At 45.2% G+C, this 9,084-nt stretch overlaps 1 long non-coding RNA gene across 1 annotated transcript; it reads right to left on the reverse strand.

Annotated features, from left to right (window-relative positions):
* Positions 1 to 370: 370 nt before the first annotated feature.
* LOC134737398 (uncharacterized) lies at positions 371 to 5,538 on the reverse strand. The gene is made up of 2 exons (XR_010122279.1): positions 5,419 to 5,538; positions 371 to 1,568 (listed from the first exon to the last, which is right to left on the reverse strand). It is a non-coding gene; the product is annotated as an uncharacterized lncRNA (long non-coding RNA).
* Between the last annotated feature and the right edge of the window lie 3,546 nt (positions 5,539 to 9,084).

The following is a 9,084-nucleotide window of genomic DNA, read 5'->3' on the forward strand; positions in this document are numbered from 1 at the left end:
CTGTAGTCCCAGCTACTCGGGAGACTGAAGCAGGAGAATGGCGTGAACCCGGGAGGCGGAGCTTGCAGTGAGCCGAGATCGCGCCACTGCACTCCAGTCTGGGCGACAGAGAGAGACACCTTCTCAAAAAAAAAAAGAAGAAGAAGTAGGGTTTCTCTGTTGAGATAATCATATGATTAAAAATAATATTTAAAAAAAGAAGTAGGGTTTGAATGTGAAGATATTTTTTAAATAATTTACCAATTTATTTCACTCATATTTTCTTTTCTATTATGCAAAAGCACAATAAATAACCAAAGTCTATGTCTAACTGAGTTTAAAAGAGCTCTTTATAATGAGTTTACAACAAAAGTTCTAAATGCGAAGGAAATACTGTATTATAGTTTAATAGTTAGCTGTTTTTCTTTCTTTGTGGTACATAAAATAGTGATGCATCCTTGAATTATAAAAACAAAAAAAAGTACATAAATATTTTTAACTCTGACGTTGCCACTGATTAAAATGTGTGACCCTGGGCAAGTCCTGTGAACACGTTTTCCCCATTAGTAAGACTGGATGACAGTAATGTGCAGAGCTGTTGGTGTTATCAAACCCCAAATTTTAGGTTCATGTACCTGATATACAGCAAGCCAAACACTGACACATCAGCACTTAGAAGCAGAGAAAGGTTTATTTGATTTGGCTAAAGCAAGAAGGCAGGAGGAGCAGCCTCTCAAATCCAATCTGCCTTTTAACGTAACTGGGGGGTTTTATGAGCAAAGTAGGTATGCAGGAGATGGGTTGCCCCAATAATCAAAGCTGTTTGAGTTCCTGGCCCAAAAAAACTCCTAGATGCTATCAAGGAGGTCTGCATGACCTAAGGATCATTGTTCTTTGAAAGAAAAACAGTTCATCAATCTTGCAGGCAGCCCTGGGGGTTAGGATAGGAAGTTAATCAATTACTAGTGACTTCCCTTGTGCAAGCAAGCATGCATGCAGGAAGAAAAGGACAAGGAAATAAGTAAAAGTGAACATCTTATGAGCTTTATAATAAAGGCTCAATTCCATTGGGAGGATTAAAACATCATCGTAACAATAATACCAGTAACAATGACATTTAAGCCAGTGTGTCTACTTGTCAGGCACTGCACTATCAAATACCAGCAGCGAGTCTGGCACAAAATAGATGCTCAATAAATGGTAGCTATTGAATCAGGGCCACACATTTAATTGATATTATCATCAAGATGTTCAAGGAAAAAAATATTATTACTTATTTAACGTGGAACAAGTCTAGTCTTTCTCTTGAGCTCCCACCTGCTGGTTAGGAGGCAACAATGTTATTTGGATCCTGTTTAGAGTATTCTCAGATCTGAGCCCTCAAACTGTATCAGTCTTACTTATGCACCTGTCCTGTTGGCCGTCCTTGTGCTGCCCCTGACACCGGCCTGCTCCCTAAGGCGATGTGGGGAGAGCAGCATATACATTCCAAAGTGCTGTAAGGATAGAGATTCTGGCCGGTCCCTGTGAGGCAGGAGAATAGGGCCTGGAGGCCATGAACATAAATAAGGCTGATCCACACTGACTTCCTAGAAGAAAATCAAATGGAATATGAATGGCTTTGTAACCTCACTTCATCGTCTCCATTTACACCATTTACACTTTGTAACTTCATATTCGTCCTCTCCATTTACATAAACCGCATACACAGTGACATCCTCTCTATTTACATAGACCACACACGCCAAGTGACTTCCGCTCCTTTTACACTTTGTAACTTCATATTCGTCCTCTCCATTTACATAAACCGCACACACCAAATAATATCCTCTCCATTTACATATTCTGGGCACATTCTGAGTAAAATGACTTTGTAACTTATCTTCATTGTCTTCATTTACACAGAACATATACCAGGTAACCAGTGGAAAACGTCTGGAGTATTGAAACCCCAGAAAATTCTGTAACCGGGCTCATGAGCCCCTATGTCCCGGCCTGCTCCTCCCACACTGTGGAGTGTACTTTCATTTTCAATAAATCTGTGCTTTTGCTTTCCTCACTTTGTGCGTTTTGTCCAATTATTTGTTCAAGACGCCAAGAACCTGGACACCTTCCACCAGTAACACCTGGATGTGCCCCTGGCATGCATGGGTCCCCACAGTCACCTCTCCCCCTGGAGCCCCTGGGGGCCAGGGTAACTCTCGGTCTGATCTTGGGGCTTGTTAGAGGTGCAGGATCCCTCCTGGATTGCCATTGCTGTCACCTCCAGCCAGCCCGTTGGCCCGAGTGCCACCTTCCCTTGCCCAGGGCAGGCCCTTGGGCAGTTCATTCAGCCTCTGTGCCACTCAGGAGAAAGCAAAAACTTAAGGTTCCTCAGCTGACCCTCCTGCTACCTTTCCGAAGGTGGGCTCCAGGGCCAGAGGCAGCAGCCCCTTCCTTGCCATGAATATCCTCATGGTTCCAACACCCTATCTTCCAGCCTTGGGCCCAGGAAGAAAAATTAGAAAACAAGCTTCTGCCTCACTGGCCTTCCAATCTCTAGCACCTCCTCCTTTCTCTCCCATGACTCTCCAGGTTCCCATGGTGCTGGCTGCTCTCCCAAAGCCTCCCTGACTCCACTCTCAACGGTGGCCTGGCCTTCCCCAAGCTGACCATGGGGATCCCTAAGAGCCTCTAGGCTTTGCCCTTGATATGCTGACGGAGGAGATAAACGAATCCCAGCACTTCTCTTCTCAAAGCTTTCAAAACCAGGTCTCGCACAGCCTCTCCTGCCTTGGGGCAATTAGCCTTCTGGCTCCCCTGGAGGGAGCAGCTGCAAGAAAACTGAATTCAAAGCAAGAAGTGAAAATGCAGTGGTTTAAATTTACAGAAAGATTCTCGTTCATACGTTATTATGATAATCATGGCCCTGGGAATCCGGGTGAGGTCTCCAGAGCTTCAGTACACACTTCAGGCAGAGCATTTGCAAATTCATGGTCTTAAATCCCTAGGACAGAAAGATGTGAAGGAAAGCCAGGGAAGCAGAAGTCCTTAGGAGACCTGGGTCCTGAACTCTCCAGAGCTCCTGGATCTTCTTGGATAATGAAATTCAGGGGTTGGAAGAGGCTATTTCTAAGGGAGGGCTTTCAACTCGGAGATTCTCTGGCCAAAGGTTCTAATTCCATGTACTTCCAATTTTTGATTAACGCCGCCAAATACAATCACAATTTTAAAATTCAGGGTACTTAAGGAGTTTAGGATCCTAGGTTCTACCAGAGTAGCCCTTTGCAGGGATGTAGAATGGCTGCATCCATCTGCCCAGGAGAAAGAGGGATGGGTACTGGGGAGGGTTCATTAGCAGGAAACTTTCCAGGGCAGATGAACACGAGGACAGAGCCCAGCTGAAGGGAACCAACAGGGAGTAGGAAAATCCAGAGCAAGATGGCAGATGTGAGGAACCAAGTGGGGTCAGTCCGGAGAATCTCATCAGCAAGTACAGAGCCAGTTTTTGTCCCTTCCCATGCTCAGCAAGCCAGGAGCACGTTGATCTGCTACAATAGCTGCCTACAGGATTTTCTGCCTCAATTCCTGACCCCTCCAATCACTTCCCCACCCTACAGCCAGAGAACCCACCACCTTTTGGGATCTTCTCATTGATCAGGATAAAGACCGTGGCTGACAAGGCCTTGCATGGTCAAGGCCCAGCGGTTCTCAACCCTGACTGCATATAGGAATCATGCTGGCCCAATCCTAAGGGATTCTGATTCAGTTAGTCTGGGATGAGGTCTGAGCATCAGTATATGTATAATATACTAACATATATTTATATATACTGGTATATATATAATATACTAACATATATTTATATATACTGGTATATATATAGTATACTAACATATATTTATATATACTGATATACATATACATGTATACTGATATATTTTATCAGTATATATTTTTATATTTTATATTTTTATATAATATACAAATACATATCAATAAAAATATATAAATATATCTATATATTATTTATATATTTATATGTTTATATATACTGATATATTAAATATATATTTATACTGATATATATTTATATCAGTATAAACATATTAAATATATATTATATATAAATATATATAAACTACATGTTTATATATATTTAATCTCCAGGTGATTCTAACTCACACTAAGGATTGAGAGCCCCCTGCTTTGGCCCTGCAAACTTCAACTTTATCTCATGACAGTCCGCCTCTCAATTTCTTTGTGGCACAGCAACATTGCCCACTTTGCCCCAGTCTTTTTTTTTTTTTTTTTGAGATGGAGTCTCTCTCTGTTGCCCAGGCTGGAGTGCAGTGGTGCAATCTCGGCTCACTGCAAGCTCTGCCTCCCAGGTTCACGCCATTCTCCTGCCTCAGCATCCTGAGTAGCCGGGACTACAGGCGCCTGCCACCACGCCTGGCTAATTTTGTTTTTGTATTTTTAGTAGAGACGGGGTTTCACCGTGTTAGCCAGGATGGTCTCCATCTCCTGACCTCGCGATCCGTCCACCTCGGCCTCCCAAAGTGCTGGGATTACAGGAGTGAGGCACCGTGCTCGGCCTGCCCCAGTACTTCTAATATGTCAGTCTGCCTTTCCCTTGGGCCATTACACTTGTTTATCTCCTATGCCCGGAAAGCCTAGTCATTTCTCAGACCTTGACTCAAATACCCCTTCTGGAGGGAAGCCTTCCCTGGCCTGCTGGACTAGACTATGTTATCCTCTTACACGCTGTATCCTCCAGGGTCCAGTCAGGAAAACAGAGGCCACTTTAGGTGTTTCAAGTAGAAAGCATTTAAATCCTAGAAGTTGGTTACACGGATGAGGAAAATGGTGAGAAGCCCAATGGGATGGTGTAGCAATGACAGTGAACTGCTGCCACCTCTGAGGCTGGAAGGATAATAGACGTTTGCCAGGAGCTAGAAGCTGGGGCAGCCTGGTAGGAGCTAGAATACAATGAGAGCTGCCCCCTGGGGAATGGAACCACAGAGGGAGGGTCTCTCTGACGAGACATAGAGCCAAGGAAGAGATACAGCCATTGCAGGAGATGCCAACAAAAGCAGAGAGAGAGAAAGAAAGAAGCAGAAAAGGAAAGAGGGAGAGAAGGAAGGTTTCTTCCTTCCTCCCACCTTTGAGTCTCCCACTAGTGCTTCCCATTAGCCCAAACTACCAAGAATCGAGATGGCAAAGGAGCCCGGGACATCTAATTCTACGTGATACCGAGCAAAGCCGATGTTCCATCTGGCTGCGTCCGTTACAGTAGGTAGTCAGGCAGACATAAGCAGGGCAGGAGACGGCTCCTCCCGACCAGGAATGTCAGGTGACCGTCAGGTCATGGTCAGGTGGTCATTAACTGTGTCTCTAAAATAATAATTGGTTACAGCCAGCACCAGGGAAAGGAGGTCTCCCAACAGATAGAAACACCTGAAACTGATGATCAGCAGCTTCCCAATAAGATCTCAGGAGCTGGACGCGTGGGCTCAAGTATCAACACTGAGAGGCAAAATGGTGGAGTTTAACTGCTATGTGACCTTCCTTAGAAACCTTCAGCTGGTAAGGGAAGACCGCCTCAAGTGAGCATGCGCACAACTCCAGTAAACACACTGCGCATGTTCCCGTCCCAAGTGCTGGCGGACCACTGCGCATGCAGAGAGCCCACCCCAGGGGAGAATCGGGGGAGAAGAGACGTAGACCCCACAAGCATGCCAACACATGAAACCCCAAGTCAAGAGTCAAACCATGCACTTGAATCAAGTCACCCACTTGGCCCTCTTTCAAGTGTATTTTACTTTCTTTCATTCCTGCTCTAAAACCTTTATTTTTATTATTTTGATTTTATTGATTTATTGAGATGGAGTCTCCCTCTGTCGCCCAGGCTGGAGGGCAGTGGTGCAATCTCTGCTCACTGCAGCCTCCACCTCCTGTGTTCAAGCGATTCTCCTGCCTCAGCCTCCTGAGTAGCTGGGATTATAGGTGCCTACCACCACGCCCAGCTAATTTTTGTATTTTTAATAGAGACGGGGTTTCACCATGTTGGCCATGGTTGGCCAGGCTGGTCCGGAGCTCCTGACCTAAAGTGATCCGCCCACCTCAGCCTCCCCTAGGATTTCAGGTGTGAGCCACCTGGCCCAGTGCTTGGCCTGCTCTAAAACTTTTAAATAAACTTTCACTCCTGCTCTAAAACTTGCCTCAGTCTCTCACTCTGCCTTATGCCCCTCGACCGAATTCTTTCTTCTGAGGAGGCGAGAATTGAGGTTGCTGCTGACCCGTATGGATTTACTGCTACTGACACATCAAACCACCCCAAAACTGAGTCGCTTAAAACAATTTATGATTATTACTCACGGTTCCGTGGGTTGATGTGGCCCAGCTAGGAAGTAAGTTCTCACTTGGGCACTCTCACATGGTTTCAGTCATATGGCGGCCGAGGTGCAGTCACCTGAAGGCTCAACTGGGCCTGCTGTCCAAGTTGGTGCAGACACAATGCTGTCAGTTGACACTGGCTGTCAGCTGGAAGCTCAGCTGGAGCTGTAGGAACCGAAAGTCCCACACATGGCCTTTGTGTGGGCTTGGGGCTGTCTCATAGCATGGTGGTTGGATTCCCAAAGGGTATATACCAAGAGCAAACTTTGCAGGAGACTCAGGTGGCAGCTATAAAACTTCTTAGACCTAGCCTTGGATATCATCTCTTGTATCTATTGGTCAAAGCACAAATTGGATTCAAGGAGTTAGAAGAAGAGACTTTACTTCTCGATGGGAAAGTAGCATGTGCATACAGGTAAAATAATTAATAGTGGTTATCTTTGGAGGCAAGCTAGCATCATCCAGCCTCTAGCCACTATGTACATTCTTTTCACATGCAAAATTGACTCACTGCCTCCTAAGACATCCAGACTTTCAGTCCACTATGGCATCAGGTTGAGGCTTAAGGTCCAGGACCTCATCATAGAGATCAAGTGCGGGTGTGGATGAGGCTCTTCAGGTACAGCTTCTCAAGTGCTGTTCCTCTCAATCTAAAAACATGAAAATGAAAGAAACAATTAAGTCTCCCCTCATGTACCACTGCTAGTACACAATGGAGAGAGAGTACAAGGATAAATAAAATGGCATTCCCATCTAAGGGGTATAGTAGGGAATGAGCGGTACATACATAGGTGTCCCCAGTCCATAACAAGTCTGAAATGCAGCTAGGCACCCATCACCAGTGCCTTGACTAAAGCCCATGGGCCATGCTGGATGCACCAGTGTGAACAGCACAATAGAATAAGGGATTATAAAATAAAACAAAGACCAAAAAATGAGAAAGGGGCTGTCTCTTGAGGAAGACCTCCCAGAAACTAACATGACATTTTGGCTCAGATCCCACTGGGTGGGACGTAGGCACATGGCCTCACATAGCTACAAGAGAGCTGAGGAATGGAGTCTTTATTCTGGACTACTCTGTGCCTGGCAAAAACCTATTACACAAAAAGGGAGAGGAAGAATGTTGACGGACTTCACCACAAAGAGGTTAAATAATTCACCTAAGGCTCCAGAGGCAAAAAGTGCCAGAGCTTGGATTTGAATCCAAGCAGTCTGGATGAAGAGTCTCCCCTCTGAGCCATTCCTTTCTGCTAGGGTTGGCAATCTATGGTCTGTGGGCCAAATTCAACACACTGAGTGTTTTTGTAAATATTATTTGAACACAGCCATGCCCATTTTTTTACATATTGGCTATGGCTATTTTTGCACTATACAAGCAAAGTTGAGGCTGGGCACAGTGGCTCACGCCTGTAATCCCAGCACTTTGGGAGGCCAAGGTGGGAATAACACTTGAGCTCAGGAGTTTGAGACCAGCCTAGACAACATAGCGAAACCCCATCTCTACTAAAAATACAAAAATTAGTCAGGCGTGATGGCACATGCCTATAATCCCAGCTATTTGGGTGGCTGAGGCAGAAGAGTTGCCTGAACCTGGGAGGCAGAGGCTGCAGTAAGCTGAGATCACGCCACTGCACTCCAGCCTGGGTGAGAGAGTGAGACTCTTGTCTCCAAAAAAAAAAAAAAAAAAAAAAAGAAAAAGAAAAAAGAAAAGAAAAAGAATGTTGAGTAGTTGCAACAGAGAACGTATGGCCAGCAAAGCTGAACATATTTATGCTTTTATGCTTTACAGAAAAAGCTTCCAACTCCTGTACCATACTGACTACATTAGAGGAGATAAAATATGTAAAATGATTGGCACAGTTTCTGACCCAGAACAAATACTCAAAAAATACTATTCATGTTGCTGTTGTTATATAACTGATAATATTGGCATTGACATAAGAATCAGCACAAGCATCAGATCAGCATCACTATCAGCATCTCACCAGACTGCCTTTCAAAGGAGAAGCAGAAATCCCACTGCCACGGTGAGGCTGATGGAGAGATGAGCAAATCCTCCCAGAGTCCTCAGCAAATTCTTTCCCCTTTGTCAGGTGCCAGTGGAGAGGTGAAGTTGGTGACCACTGGCTCTCAGAAGGTGAAAGCGGAAGCATCTCCTGCCAAACGGCACCCATGTTTTGCAGGGCTGAGGACAGGCTGAAATTGAAGCTATTTTTCAATGCCTTGAATGTGTGTAGGTGAGCATAAATTAGAGAATCTGTTGGCAAAATGATTCTAAAGTTCATCAGGAAGAGGAAGCTGGAAAGATAACCAAGAAAAGTTAGAAAAAAGAAATGAAGCCTGGGTGTGGTGGCTCACGCCTGTAATCCCAGCAGTTTGGGAGGCCAAAGTGGGCGGATCACTTGAGGTCAGGAGGGCAAGACCAGCCTGGCCAACATGGCAAAACCCTGTCTCTACTAAAAATACAAAAATTAGCCTGGTGTGGTGGCGTGCACCTGTAATCCCAGCAGTTTGGGAGGCCAAAGTGGGCGGATCACTTGAGGTCAGGAGTGCAAGACCAGCCTGGTCAACATGGTGATACCCTGTCTCCACTAAAAATACAAAAATTAGCTGGATGTGGTGGCAGATGCGTGTAATCCCGGCTACCAGTTACTTGGGAGGCTGAGGCAGGAGAATGGCTTGAACACGGGAGGTTGCAGTGAGCTGAGATTGTGCCACTTCACTCCA

Source organism: Symphalangus syndactylus, chromosome 8 (assembly GCF_028878055.3).
Source record: "Symphalangus syndactylus isolate Jambi chromosome 8, NHGRI_mSymSyn1-v2.1_pri, whole genome shotgun sequence".
Classification (NCBI taxonomy): Eukaryota; Metazoa; Chordata; class Mammalia; order Primates; family Hylobatidae; genus Symphalangus; species Symphalangus syndactylus.